The sequence below is a fragment of the Stenella coeruleoalba genome, assembly GCF_951394435.1.
Source record: "Stenella coeruleoalba genome assembly, chromosome: 21".
NCBI lineage: Eukaryota > Metazoa > Chordata > Mammalia > Artiodactyla > Delphinidae > Stenella > Stenella coeruleoalba.
In genome coordinates, this window is record NC_137167.1 from 30,909,385 (window position 1) to 30,924,419 (window position 15,035).

At 37.8% G+C, this 15,035-nt stretch overlaps 1 long non-coding RNA gene across 2 annotated transcripts in view; it reads right to left on the bottom strand.

Moving 5' to 3' along the window:
- The window catches only part of LOC307179811, a 135,964-nt gene that overhangs the window by 108,216 nt on the left and 12,713 nt on the right, over positions 1-15,035 (bottom strand). For both annotated transcript variants that reach the window (XR_013825559.1, XR_013825560.1), the window contains exon 3: positions 11,798-11,852. This is a non-coding gene — a long non-coding RNA (uncharacterized lncRNA). The remainder of the gene's footprint in view (positions 1-11,797; positions 11,853-15,035) is intronic.

The following is a 15,035-nucleotide window of genomic DNA, read 5'->3' on the forward strand; positions in this document are numbered from 1 at the left end:
CCTGGCTTTGTCATCAGTGAGCTATGTCATCTTGGCTAATTGAATTCATAGCCTTGGATCTCCATTCCTTAGCTTTAAAATGATGTATTGAGAGAAATGCTTATTTAGGGACATGATAAATGATAAACTATGTCAGAATTTATGTGGTTATGGAAACCACTGGTAGAAAAATCAACTTAGTATATAGCGATAAGTTCTCAACCAGGGTTACTTTTGAGCCCGGCATCCTCAGGGGAACTTTGGTAATATCTGGAGACACGTCTGGTTGTCACAGCACAGGAGGGTGAGGATGAGCTATTGGCATTTAGTAGGTGGAGGTCAGCACTGCTGCCAAACAACCTACAACGTACAGGACAACCACCACTACCCCCAGCAAAGATCTATCCAGCTCAAAATGTCAAAAATGCTGTAGCTGAGACACCCCAGAATGGAGTAAATGGGGCTGCTCAGGTATTAGGATGAGGCCAAGGGAGAAGCTCAAAGAACGTGAAGACAGGGGCAGCTAACATAAAGTAGAAATACATCCTATTTACATACAGGAACAAAGATTACTATCTTCCGGAACACTGATAGCAAGAATATCAACACAGCGGTGGGTGGCATCATGCTTGAACTTGGAAGACAATGACCACAGATGGACATGAGCTTATCTGAGAGTGCCTCAAACTAGCTTCCCTAGGGCATTTTGTGATTACGCACATCCCGCCCCATCTGTTTCTAACTGCAGTAAAGACCATGCTCTGTTATATCATTAAGGTGAAGACCATCAAATTTTAGAGGAAATAATTACACAAGATGCTCCATAAAAGTAATCTCCACTTTTTGGCACCCAAGTCTATCAAGCATTGATGAGGCAAGCAGGAAACCTAATGAAAATAATACAAGGAAATCTTTTCATCAACACCCATCCCTAATGTCTCAGCTATCAGGGCATTGTTTTTGCTTCTCTAGGAGGAATCAGCATGGGCAGCCAACATAGGAAGCTCTGATTTTAAACAAGGCTAAGTAGTCATTTTTACCACATGACTGAAGCCAGTTAAGCGGTGCCAACCCTGCCCTAGTGAAGATGCAGTGGTTTTTAAATGTGTTTATATTATAGTTTCTGTCTCTTTCATGCACAGGCAAACGCCCTCAGAGACACCGGAGTAGGGCGTTCAGTGTTTGTGATGTAGCCATTTACTTTTTTTTTTTTTCCCAAAGGAACATGCACAGAAAAATTTATGAGTTTAAATAGCCTTGCTTTATTGGCAAGGATAGCAATGGAATTAATTTGATGTTTTGCAATGACTCCCTCTGTCTCAATGTGAGTAAAAATTACCATTTTATAATGCTGTAATTGTTTTATTTTATCTGTAAAGAGAGTTAAAGATGAAAATGACTTTCTACTATGTTCTCTAAAATATCGTGGTGAAGAAGTTAATAGAATCCTGTGATAAAGGATGAACCTCAGGGTCAAAAATCCCATCAGGGCATATTTATTGAGGTAAGCAGATTTGCGTGATTGGCGTGTGAAGGGCAGGGACAGGATATCCTCTTCATCAGACATTATACATTGCTTTCCTCATCGTGAACATAGTAGAGTTACACAAAGTGTCCTGGCTCAAACACTTAGAGGATCAGAAACTGAACCCACCCTTCCATTAGGTTCAAAGTGAAATGGTCATACAAGGAAACTTGTAATGTCCTGTCTAGAGAATGGGGCCAGATAATGAGGCTTTAAAACATGGCCTGGTAGCACTGGGAATAGGTTAACTACTTCTGCAAGGTGCAAAGGAAACATAAGTGATCTAAATGCTGGAAGAAAATAAAGCTTATTTGCAGGATTGTTTATATTAGAGTGGGCTCAGTCCTTTCTAACTCTTCAGGTAGAATTTCCACCTTGCTTCCTTGGACAGAAAAGCTCAGAATAGGAGCAGGCATTTTACTGGTGCTTTGGTGCTTGGCAGGAGTTCAATAAATAATTACATTTTAAAAATCATTGAGAAAGCACCTACTTTATGTCAGGCACTGGCTAGGAGATATAAAAATACAACAAAATAAGGACATGGTTCCTGAACTCCAGTAATTTAAAATGGAGCTACAGATGAGAGATCCACTAATTACGGTTTGCAGTGGTTGGCAAATTATGGACCATAGGCCACATATGACCACTGCCTATTTTTGTAAATAAAGTTTTATTGGAAAACAGCCATGCCCACTCACTTATGTTTTATCTATGGCTGCTTTCACACTACAACAATAGAATTAAATAGTTGCAACAGAGACCTTATGGCTGTCAAAGTCTAAATTATTTACTCTCTGCTCCTTTATGTAAAAAGTTTGCTGAATCCTGGCCTACAATGTCACATACATGGAAATAAACTTTATAAACATTATCACAGTTAATTCTCACCACTGTCTATTCAGATAACTACCATATTATCCTTTGTAGATAATAAGACTGTAGCTTAAAAGATTAAATATTTTAAGGTCTCCATGTTATATAAGCCGTAAGTGGCTGGTCTTGAATTTGAAACCATGCAGTCTGATCTTATAGCCCATGCTCTTTACAGATGTCCAAGAAATTAATTTTCTTCATTTTCCTATAACTGAATTAAATTTCCCACTTGTGTTTCCTTTCTCTTGTTGGCAGAATTTTATTCAGTTTTAGCCAGTTCAGAATTTGCCCTCTTCTGTCTTCAACGGTTTGAGCTCTGCTATGGCAGATTGATAGCCACAATGGTCCTCATTCTTCACACTTGCCATATCCATGCCCTTTATCACGTAACTTTGCAGTGTATTCCCAAAAGTGCTCTGACTCTGAAGAAATGTCCTTAACCATTATGCCTCAGCTGCCAAAGAGCTGACTAAATAAAAACTCCCAACCAAACACCAGTGGAACTTTTACTTTTCATGGTTACACAGATGAAAAGATACTGTCATGAGACAGTACCTTCAAATTTCAGAGTATACAGTGGTAGGTAAGCCAGAATACCAGATTGGTTTTATTTAGCCAGACCATAACTCAATCAATGTATTTAAGACTTTTTCTTCCATCATGGTGGAGTAACTGGTATAAGATTTAGGTACTTGCCCTCTCACAATAAGCTACTAGGGAAATAGAAAAAAATATAGAAAAAAAAACCCCTGTTTTTAGACACTGGGCAATGGGCAGCACAGCACTGTGATCCCTGATGAAACAGGAACAAATGAGTTGAGCGCTACGATTCCTCCTTCTTTCTGCTGAAAAGCACTTACCTTCCAGGAAAACAAAACTCAACACTCTTTAAAGGAAAACAAAACAAAAAACAAACAAACAAGCAAAAACCACATTCAGAACATCAATGTCATTTCATTAACACTATCTACCACCAAATCAAAAATTTCCAAGAAGAAAAGTTTTGCAATTAAAAATGGGAAGAAGAAGAGAAATATGAATCATAATCTCAGAAAATCAATCAATAGAAACAGGTCCAGAGATGACAGTGATAACAGAAGTAGAAGACAAGGACTTGAAAGCGCTTATTACACACGTGCTCAAGGATTCAGAGAACAACATGATCCAAATAATAAGAGAAGTGGAAGATATATTTTTTAAAAATAAATGGAAATTCTAGAGAAGAAAAATACAATATTTGACGGGAAATTTTAAATGGATGGGCTTAATAAAAGATTGGAGCCCTGGGGAGGTGGGGATGGTGATGTGATGAATTGGGTGATTGGGATTGACATGTATACACTGATGTGTATAAAATTGATGGCTAATAAGAACCTGCTATATAAGAAAATAAATAAAATAAGATTCAAAAAAAAAAGATTGGACATGGGGGGAGGGGAAGGACTAGTGAAACTGAAGACGTGGCAAGAGAAAAAATTCCAAAATGAAGCATAGAGAGAAATAGACGGAAAAACAGTTAACTGAGTCTCAGTTACCTGCAACAAAATATAAAGTGCTACATAACATAGAGGTCCAGAAGAAGAGGGGAAATGAAAAAAAAATTGAAGACATAATGACCAAAAGTTTACGCATGCAAAAATCGAAATAATCTCAAATATGATAAATAGATAAAACAACACCATAATCACAAAACTGAAAACTAGGGAGGAGAGAAAACATTAAAGAAGTGAGAAAAAAAGATAAACATGTTACCTATAGGAGAGTACAGATAAAAATGGCCACAGACTTTTAAGAGCAACAGTGGAAGCCGGGATCCAATGAAGCAACCATTCTACATTCTGAAATGAAAAGAGCCAATCTAGAGTTCTATATCTGATAGGTGTCTTTTAGAAATTAAGAACAAATAAATAATTCTTTAAACAAAATGAAAGCTGAGAGACCACCACTAAAAGCAAATACGTGGGTAAATATGTCAATGTCTCTAAAAGATCACCGACTGCTTAATTTTTGAAAAGTATGTTGAATGTTATAACTCATAATAACAAAAGCATGACAACACTGGCACAAAGGATAGATCATGAGGATGGGAAATCTACTGCTGCAAAGTTCCTTTCATTACACATAAAATGGTGTGATATCATTTGAATGTAGGCAGTTATAATTAGAGATGCTTCTTGCAAATTCTGGAGCAGCCACTAAAAAGTCTTAGAATAGCCAGTAATTCAACAGTGGAGAAAAAGTATAATATCCAAAAATACTGAATCAAAAAAATATATATATAATAAGGTAGGAGAAAAAAGAAACAAACAAAAAATGTGACAAATAGAAAATAAATAGCAAGATGGCCGATTTAGGTCCAACCATATTGATAATCGATCCAATTTAAATGATCCAAATATTACAATTAAAGCAAACATGGAGATGCCTCAGGCTTTTTCTCCAGAGCATCCAGGAGTCATATTCACCTTTTTTGCTTCACGCTTCCCTCAAGGCACTGAGATGCTGCAGTTTAATCCTGATTGAATGTATCTGGATGAGAGAGAACAGCCATAGGAGGGACAGCAACAAGCAGTCTGGCTTGAGAGCCTGGTGGAAACAGATGATAATGCTGTTCCTTTGGGAAGCCCGCAGTGAAGGCGACCTGCAGGGCCCGCCAGTCCACACCCCAGTGACAGGGAGGAAGAGGCTGGTGAGGACAACAAGGCAAGAAGAGCTGAGGATGCTGCACAGATGCAGGGTACAGACGGGAAGGACAACTCGCACGAGCCTCTTTATGATGGAGAAGCAATGAAGTGGACATGGAAGGCCACAACCAGACCAGGGCCCGGGAACAACCCAGGGCAGGGCTTAGCAAACTAGCTTCCCTGGACAAACGCAGCCCATAAAATCTAAAATATCTTCTCTCTGACCTTTTACCGAACATGTGGCTTTCTGGCTAGGGAGATGAGGCAGCAGTTGCTTTGAGGCCCCTGGCCAGCTCCACACTTCCCCGCATACCCTGCAGCACTGCTGGTGGCCCCGTGTCTGAAATCACACACTGAAATCACTCCTGAGCTGTTGCAAGGTCCTGACCTCCCTGACTCCTCTCAGACCATCAGCCTGCCCTGAAATCCTTTGAGCCTGATCCACCTTCCTCGACAGTAATTTGCCCCTCGTTTGTCAGGTCTGGCCCCTCTCTACCTCTCTTTAATAAAGACATGGAAGCTGATCGAAATAAAATGCAGAAGTTGTCAGATGGGAAAAAAAATCAATTATTTTCTGTCCATAAGAATTCTACTTAAATATAAACAGATAGGTTACAATAAAAAAGGTCGAAAAAGATATAGTAGCAAATACAATTCACAAAGAAGAAGGAATGGTTATATTAGTATCAGAAAAAAGAGACTTCAGGACAAGGAATATTCCTGGACACAAAGAGGACATCTCATAATGATCGAGGGTACAAAGTAACAATCCTAAATGGGTATGCACCTAATAAAAGAGTTTCAAAATACATAAACTGAATAAAATAGAAAATTGACAATCATAACTAGAGATTTCAACAATCCTCTTTCAGTAAATGATAGAACAAGTAGACAAAAAAAAAATCAGTAAGACTATAGAAGATTTAAACAGTGCTATTTAAATAGCACTGTTTAAATCTTCTACTTGATGTCACTGATATTTCTAGAAAATTCATTCAACAGCAGAACACATTCTTTTCAGATATGCATGGTAAATTCTTTGTAAAGCAAGTCTCCATAAAGTTCAAAAGTTTAAATATTGCACAGTATGTTCTCTGACCATGATGAAATTAAAAACAATAGCAGAAAGATATTAGTAAAATTCCAAAATACTTGAAAATTAAGCAACACATTTTTAAATAGCCAATGACTCAAATAAGTAATCACAAGGGAAAACAGAAAATATTTTGAAGTGAATGAAAATAAACACAGCATGATAAAATTTTGGAACTACAGCTAAAATGTGCTTAAAAGAAAATTTAGAGTTTTAATGTGTATATTTGAAAAGAAGGAAGTCCTAAAATCAACGATGAAATCTTCCACCTTAAGAAGTGAGATGAAGGAGATAAAACTGAACACAGAGGAAGTAGATGGAAGAAAATAATACAGAACAGAAATCAGTGAAATAGAACACAAATAATAGAGAAACTTAATAAAGCCAAAAAGATGGCTCTTTGAAAATATCAATAAAATTAAAAGTACCTTTAGCTAGACCACTCAAGGAAAAAACATAAGGCACAAATGACAAATAACAGGAATGACAGATCCTGTGTCAGCCAGCCTCAAGACGGCCCCCCCCTTATTCCTACCGCCTGGTATTCATAACTTGGGGAATTTCCGTTCAACCTTAATAGACATAACAAGCAGGACCAAAAGGATACTGTGAAAATGACCAAGTGTGACTCCCAAGGTTAGGCCTTGAAGACATGGTGACTTCTGCCTTTCTTGACATTAGATCATTCTGGAAGCAGCCAGGTGCCATGGGCCACAAATAAGAAGCCTGGTGGCAAGGTTCATGTGACAAGGAGCTCCTGCCAACAACCACAATCAATTTGTCAGGCTTGTGCATGAGCCACCCTGAAACTTGAAAGCAGATCTTCCATTCCCAGTCAACCCTTCAGATGACCGTGGACTTAGCTGATATCTTGACTGCAAATTCATGAAAGAGGCTGAGACAGAACCACCCAGCTAATTCCACTGGTTGGATGCCTCACCCAGAATCCAAGGACCCATGAGAGATTTTAAACGTTTGTTTTAAACTTCTAAGTTTTTGTTTATGTAGCAATAGATAATACCAATTCTACAGAAGGATAAACAACTTTCTAACAACTTTATGCCTACAAATTTAACAACTTCAAAGAAATGGACAAATGCTTCAAAAAACAAAAATTACCAAAACAAAAACTACCAAAATTACCAAAAATTACCAAAACTGTGACAGGGAGAAATGGAAAATCAGAAGAGTCCTAAATCTATTAAAGAAACTGAATTCATAAACAGAAACATTTCCACAATGAAACTTTAGGCCATGATGCTTCACTGGTGAATTCTACCAAACATGGTAGGAGAAAACAATACGCATCCTACACAAGATCTTGGAGAAAATGGAAGAAAAGAACATTTACCAATTCATTTCACGAAGCCAGAATAACTCTGATATCAATCCCTGATTAAAACATTGGCAGAAAAAGACCAATATTCTTCATAAACATAGACGTAAACATCTTTAACAAAAAATAAATTGAATTCTAGTTTAATATTGATTATACAATATAGTGAGATTTAAAAATAAATCTCATCTAGGTATTACTCCATCAAAACATAAGTAAAAAAATTTTTTTTAAGTCTACACTGTGTGGAAACATGATTCCAAATTATAGGGGATAGCTAACACTCAGGAATTTTATCCATAAATCATTGTGATACACACCATTTCACCAGTGGGGTAAGTTTAACCTGTGAGGTTACATCAGGACAGCAGGTAAATATCTGACCAACTCTACAGTATTTTCCACCACACATCTGCCCAACTCTTATCTGACAGTATTAAACGATATGACTTTGGAACTCTTCTCTCTCTAGTGCTTGAGCTTAAATAATGTCTCTTTATATGATGATGAACTACATCTATACAACATATTGCTATAGTTTCAATCACAGTATATGAGGCTAGCAAAACAATTTCCCTAAAGAAACTTTTTGAGGATAAAAGTCCAAAAGTAAACTCAGTTGACATGAAGACTGACAACAGGAAAAGCTGAATTTTAATAGTCAGAAGACTTGGCTTTCTGAAGGATTAAATATATGAGAATTGACTATTAACATAATTCGAAAGGTATATTATTGAGCTAGAAGCTGGGGTTGTCTAAACCCTCTATTCTCATCATGAGGGAAGTTAAAATATTCTTTTGTTAGCGTAAGAGTGATAACAGAAGGCTGTAATCATCTAATATTCATGCCTATTACAGTTTAAAGCATAATGTCCAACAAGATTTTTTAAAAACATGTTGGGAGTTGATATAATCTAAATTTTTTTACTTTATTTTCTCCATTTTTAAAAAGATGATATGTTAATATTCACTTTAATGGTTACTTAACTGTTGGCTTCGATTTTCAATAAAAACCTGCTATTTTAATTGCCTGAACCCTTCACAATCATAAGCTCTGCGGGTTGATCCCACACAGGCAAAAATGTGAAATGGGATCCATCCTGACAGCCTGCTTCCTATCAGCCTGACCCAGGGTCTGCAGTCCATCCGTTAGATTCCACTTAAAGAACTAAGGCATTGTCTTCAGGAGACCAGATAAGAGCAAACGTGGAACTTGAGAGACGGAACACATTAAGCAATGATCATCTAAAATTCTGTGAATACAGTCATTTTCGCAGAGGAGGAAAGACGAAAATGACAGTACCTTCCTCATGATCCCTGAATGGCCAGGTTCTGTGGTGCAGGTACACACGGGTTAGGGAATGTCTGCAGGAAAGAAGGAGATGAAGAAAGACAGGGAAGCTTGCTTCCTTCAGAGCTTTTCTGCACTCAAAAACGTCCTACCACTGTGTTGAAACTGAAATGTTTTGAAACTGTTTCAATGTGTTGAAACTGTGTCCAATACATTTCTGCCTTCTCTTCTGGAGCTATGTGAAGTCTACCTTTTCCAAAAAGTTTTCCTTGGTTAAAGATTTCTGACCCTGTTTTGTTTTCAACAGTGTTTATGTGTTCGATTCTGTGATTTGAGTTTACTTCTAGGAATTGCTTCTATCTAATACTTGCCTCAACTAGATTAGGAATTCCTGGAGTGCATGCATCAAGTTACCTTTTTAATTGAATTCCCAAATAGCATCTACCATGAATTCTACATAGAAATATTAAATGCTAAATATTATAAATACCTAGATCAATCACTAGCAAATTCTTTTTTTTGCCACTAACCCATTTTCTCCTTCCGTCATTGAAACACCATACGTTTTTCTTTATCTCCCTTATTTATGTATATATATATATAGATTTTTCCTTTCCCTGTCTATAAACATTTATAATTTTCCATCATTTGTTTTACTTTTGAATTTTATTTATCTATTTTTTATACAGCAGGTTCTTATTAGCTATTTATTTCTTTATGTATATTTATATTCTTTATATCTTTATTGTTCAGAAGGAAATATTTGAGGAACTCTGTCCTGTATCCTGCTTCTCCTTTTTCCTGGTGTCTGTCCAAGTTTGAGGCCTGAGGCCACAGTGACAACTCCGCAGCGGTTTTCCTGCATGCAGGACACAGGGAAAAGAGAGACAGAAAGCAGGACTGTCCTCGGCTTAGTATAGCAACAAGAATGACATGAGCTGTGAAAAGTAAAAGCTGTCCTGTCACCAAGAATAGGGGTTTCTTCTGATGGAGAAGAAATAGCACTTTTTATTGAGGGCTAGTGGTGGGTCACACAGAGTCCCCAGAGTACGTGTGTGTGTGTGTGTGTGTGTGTGTGTGTGCGCTAGTGTGTGCTATAAATTAGCCTCAGAGTTTGGCTGTAGCACACTATTAACTCCAGGGAGCTTTCTAGAAATCCCAGTGATAAAAGTTTTCCATCACGCGCGTGGAGAAATGGCTTAGCATCACCAAGCTGCCTCCTTACAGGTGTAGATAAGAAGGCTGGCACCACGAAAAATACATGGACCCCACTTTTGACTTCCTTGCTGCCTTCAGGAGAGCAAAGATCAAAAAATAAAACAGACTAACTGCTCTCACCTGGGGATGGATTCCTCCATTTCTCTTTGGGGCAAAAGAAAAGAAAAGAAAAAAGAAAAGAAAAATCAAGATGCGGCAAAATTAGAAACATTTCGCCTAGTTTTCAGGGGTTCCCTCCCACTTTACTCTCTTCTCTTGGTCCTGCAGTGCCCAGGGCCCTCATTCTGCCTCGTGGCTGTCCTCTGAACCTCAATATTATCTTTCCTTAAAGAAAACTTCTTTCTCTCTCTCAGATGTTGAGACACACCTGGCATCCAAAAAACTTGACTAAGACAGTTGCTTGTTGATCCCTCAAATTGTAGAATTGAAATTGGTTGGGGAAAACTATTTGGTAGAAAGGGACCCTTTTACACTAACTTGAAGACAAAACCACACTCTAATTTACTATTTTTCCTTATCTCCTCTGGAAGCTGAGGCACAGGGTTTCCTCGGGCTGCTCTGAATTTTCAGTGTAGGAGTTGGAAAAGTCCACAGCTCCAACCACTTAGAGAAGCTGCATCATTTCACGCATCTTCAGTGCCTGCTTTATCTTGATCCTGACAATGAATATTAAACCCTTTTGACTTCCTAGTTCTGGGCACCTCTCCATAGGAACAGCTCCATTTAGCTGCTGGGAGGCAATCATCCATGGGCCGCTTGTATTTCTGCCTATCCTGAGAGGAGAGGCACTGATGGCCTTCGTCCCAGAGCCTCTTTCCAATAATGTACACAGCCCTGGAAGGTAGAGAAGGTGTCTCCCTCGAGAGCAGAAGGTAGAGTTGCCTTCTGACAGGTTTAGTTCAGAGAATGTCCCCGATGCAGGGCGGCGGGTAGGCAGGTGAGTTTGCAGCTCATAATGAAAGGTGGGGTTTCCTAAGCTCAGGGCTCCTTGACTGATAATTGTCCCTGTGGGACCTGGAGGCACGGAGAACAGGTGCAAACATGCAGGTCATTCTAACTCCTCTTCCACGAGCAGTAAGGTTTCTTGTCTCTGACCCAGGAGTTTCCTGTCTTCTGCCAGATCTGTGAACTTGTGTTTGCAAAGTTGCTACCTTGCAAGTTGAATAGAATCTCAGACACTTCACAGTTTTGATACAGTTTCCTTCAGACTTTTCCTAATGACAACTGGAAAAATCTCCCTTCCCAAATTCTAAGGAATATATAGTTCAGGTTCGTTCAAGAATCATAATGTGATGGAAAAACTAGATAGGCCACATACAAAAGAATAAATTTGGATCCTTGACTCAAACCATACACAAAATTAACTCAAAATGGATCAAAGACCTAATTGCAATGGTTAAATTCAAAAGCTCTTAGAAGAAACACAGGAGTAAATCTTTGTTACATTTGATTTGACAATGGATTCTTGGATATGAACCAAAAAACACAAGCAGCAAATGAAAATTAGATCAACTAGATTTCATCAATATTAAAAACATTTGTGCTTCAAAGGACACTATGAAGGGAGTGAGAAGACAAGACACAGATTAGGAGAAAATATTTACAAGTCATATATCTGATAAAGGACTTGTATCTAGAATGTATAAAGAACACATACAACTCAATAATGAAAAGACAACCCAATTAAAAATCTGAATAGAGCTTTCAAAGGAACTGAATAGACATTTCTTCAAAGAATATATATATTCCATATATATACGTGAATAATTACACAGGAAAAGATACTCAATATCATTACCTTCAGAGAAATGCCAACCAAAACCACGGATGCCGCTTCACACCCACTGGGATGGCTATAATAAAAAAGTGAGATAGTTACACGTGTTGGTGAGGGGGTGGAGAAGTCAGTACCCTCCCATGGCTGCTGGGAGTGCAAAATGGCCCAGCCTCTTTGGAAAATGCTTTGGCGGTTCCTTAAAAAGTTCAACAGAGCTACCACATGACCCAGCAATTCCACTCCTAGCTGTGGACTCAGAATAATTGGAAACAGATATCAGATATTTGTACAATATATAAATGTTCATTGTAGCATTATTCACAATATCCAAAAGATGGAAACAACCCGAGTGCCCATCAACAGATGAGTGGATAAACAAACTGTGTTATATCCCTACAATGGAATATTATTCAGCCATAAAAAGAAGTGAAATGCTGAGACATGCTACAACATGGATCAACCCTGAAAATCTACGTGAAAGAAACCAGCCACATAAAAACAAACAAGATGTCATTTACATGAAAGTCAAAATAGGCAAATATATAAAGACAGAAAGCAGATTAGTGGTTTCTTAGGGCTGGGGATGTGGGAGACTTGGGGATATGACAGATGAAGGGTACGAGGTTTCTTTGGAGGTGATCGAGTGTTGTAAACTTGATTGTGGTGATGGTTGCGCAACTCAGTAAATATACTAAAAACCATTGAACTGGACAGCTTAAATGGTGAATTTTATGGTATGTGAATAAAACTATTAACAAACAAACAAAGACAAATACAAAAACAACTCCAAGCACTCTTTGCTTCCGTAGAGCACAAGCCATGCTAGCTAGGTTCAGCCAGTGTCCACACAGGGAGGTGACATGTCACTCTCCTCTGTGGTAGCAAACCCACCATCTATGAATGTTTCCACTAAAGCCCCCCTTAGATGGGGAAGGGAGGCAAACACACAGCATTTCCACCACTCACCCGATAATTCTTTCCCTCCCTCCAGATCTGTTTCTTATATAGAAATGAGAAGGTAATGGTACCCACAGAAAGATGGAGCATAGATTATATATAATTTTTGGCTCTTTTTAAGAAAATCCTACATATATGTTTAAACTTTTTTAAGATTATGTGTGAACTTGATACATGTTTCCTTCAGCTGCATTTCTAAGATAGGGAAAGTCACATTTAATACCGAACTACATAAATTCTTTGTAGGCCTGGTTTTCTCAGCCTATTTTTCATTAAAAGCAGGCCTCGTTCAGGAATATTCACATTATTCAACACTGTTTCCAATTACAGTTTTGTGTCATAATTGGCTGATATTATAGAATTCTATGCAACTCTATTTATCTGCAGAAGAACGTTTCCAGCTTAATTTGACCTTTCTGTAATTTCCTCCTTTACTCTGAAGTCTACATAATGTATCAACCCATGAGCTCAACTTGAATTCTGTCTTTTAATATCACTACAAAAACTGTGGTTGGCAAGAGGAATTCCCTTAACGATCTGACAACATATTTGTTGTAAAAGAAAAAAAGAGAGCATTTTCTGATTCCTCCATTTTATGAAATTATGGCATTAGTAACCTTGCTTGAATTTTCTTTATGTATGTTCTTGCCACAGAGAACAGGTAATTCATAATGTTGCTTATTATTCTGATGATGTAATTGTATCATCACAAACCCTGATCGACCACAAAATAAAATTGATCCTAGAGTCTAAAAATTGGCAAAGAAAAGTGTTTGAATATTAATTATTTGATAACTCCAAGACCTTCTTTCTCAAACATTTTTCAAAATTCAACTGGTTAATATCAAGTTATTTTTTCACAAGCTGCCCTTGGTAATAGGAACAAAGAAAACAGTGGAGAACAGAATAAATATTCTTGCCCTCATGGCTCATTCAACGCAGAAAAGAGGAAGAAATAAGAATAAGAGTACCACCACCAAAGCATCAACAGCATGAACTTCATAAATGCATTGATGCTGAAATATATAATAGGAAAACTTAAATTAGGTTTATAGAAGGGAGTGTGGAGGGAGATAACAGAAAAGACATTACTAGAGGATATTTAATCTGGAAGTTTTAAAATTAATTTATTATGGCGGTTTCATTTGAATTCTCTGTCAGTCAAAACACTATTTAATAACTTTGGCCATCTTGTTTGCTGGAGAATTTAGGAGAGTCTAGAGCACATTTTTTTTTTTCACGCATTGTTGTGTCCTGCTACTATTTCCTGGGGAAGTTTCTGGCTTTGTCTTTAGACCTCCAGGCGCCTACCTTAATATGGAAGATTGTTTCCACTCTGCCATGCTGACAGTTGGGAAGCTATAAAGTTTACAGTTGAGCCCTATATGGGTCTAAATGTAATAATTTAGACCTCAAGATAGCTAAATTGTATGGAGCACTTACTATGTCCCAAGAGCAAAGGCCTTAAATATTAGCTCAATTAATCGCCACAAGATGCAGATGAGACAGGCACTACTGTCATTTTCATTTTACAGATGAGGAAACGGAGGTACCAAGATGCTGAGTAACTTGCTAAAGGTCACTTAAATGGCGATGGGAATCACCACCTTGTGACTTCACACTCCTAACTTTTCCATGGCACTAAGTCACAGAAATTACAGGGCAGTTTGGCTCACCTGTCAACTGAATTTAATTCCCTTGCCTTTTCTCATAGCTCCTCAGTTTGCCTAGCCTATGGCTATTTTAACAAGAGAATTGTCTTGAATGACGAGCACGCAACATTAAAAATCAAGGGAAGAGGGAAATGGAGTGGAAAGAACAACTTATAGGGTTTCCTACTGCTTTTAAAAGCAAGTTATTGGATGTAGTTTAACATTTTAAAATCCCAGTTCCTTTAATACATAAAAGGCCTGAAATTAAAGCAGAAGTTTTATTCTTAGCAGCAAACATGGAACCATCATCAGCGTTTGGGTTCACATTATTTTATTTGAAATACTATTTTATGTGGTAGTGAGTAAAAATGAAATATGATGATGAAATGGATCTACCAGAAATGTCCTAAAAACCACCAGAACTTTCCCTAAACACATTCTCTCAGTCGAGTTTTTATTAATTCAGAGAAACCAGTTGGACTTCCCAATTGTTGCTGGCAGGTGGATGACAAAGGATCATAATATAATACAGCTGTCTAACATATATGTTGTCGGAATTATTATTTAATGCTTATTAGGTCACCAGATGGTTCAGCCTGCTAGGGATGACACATCTTTCATAGGTTTTATTTCCTCATAAGGAAAATCAT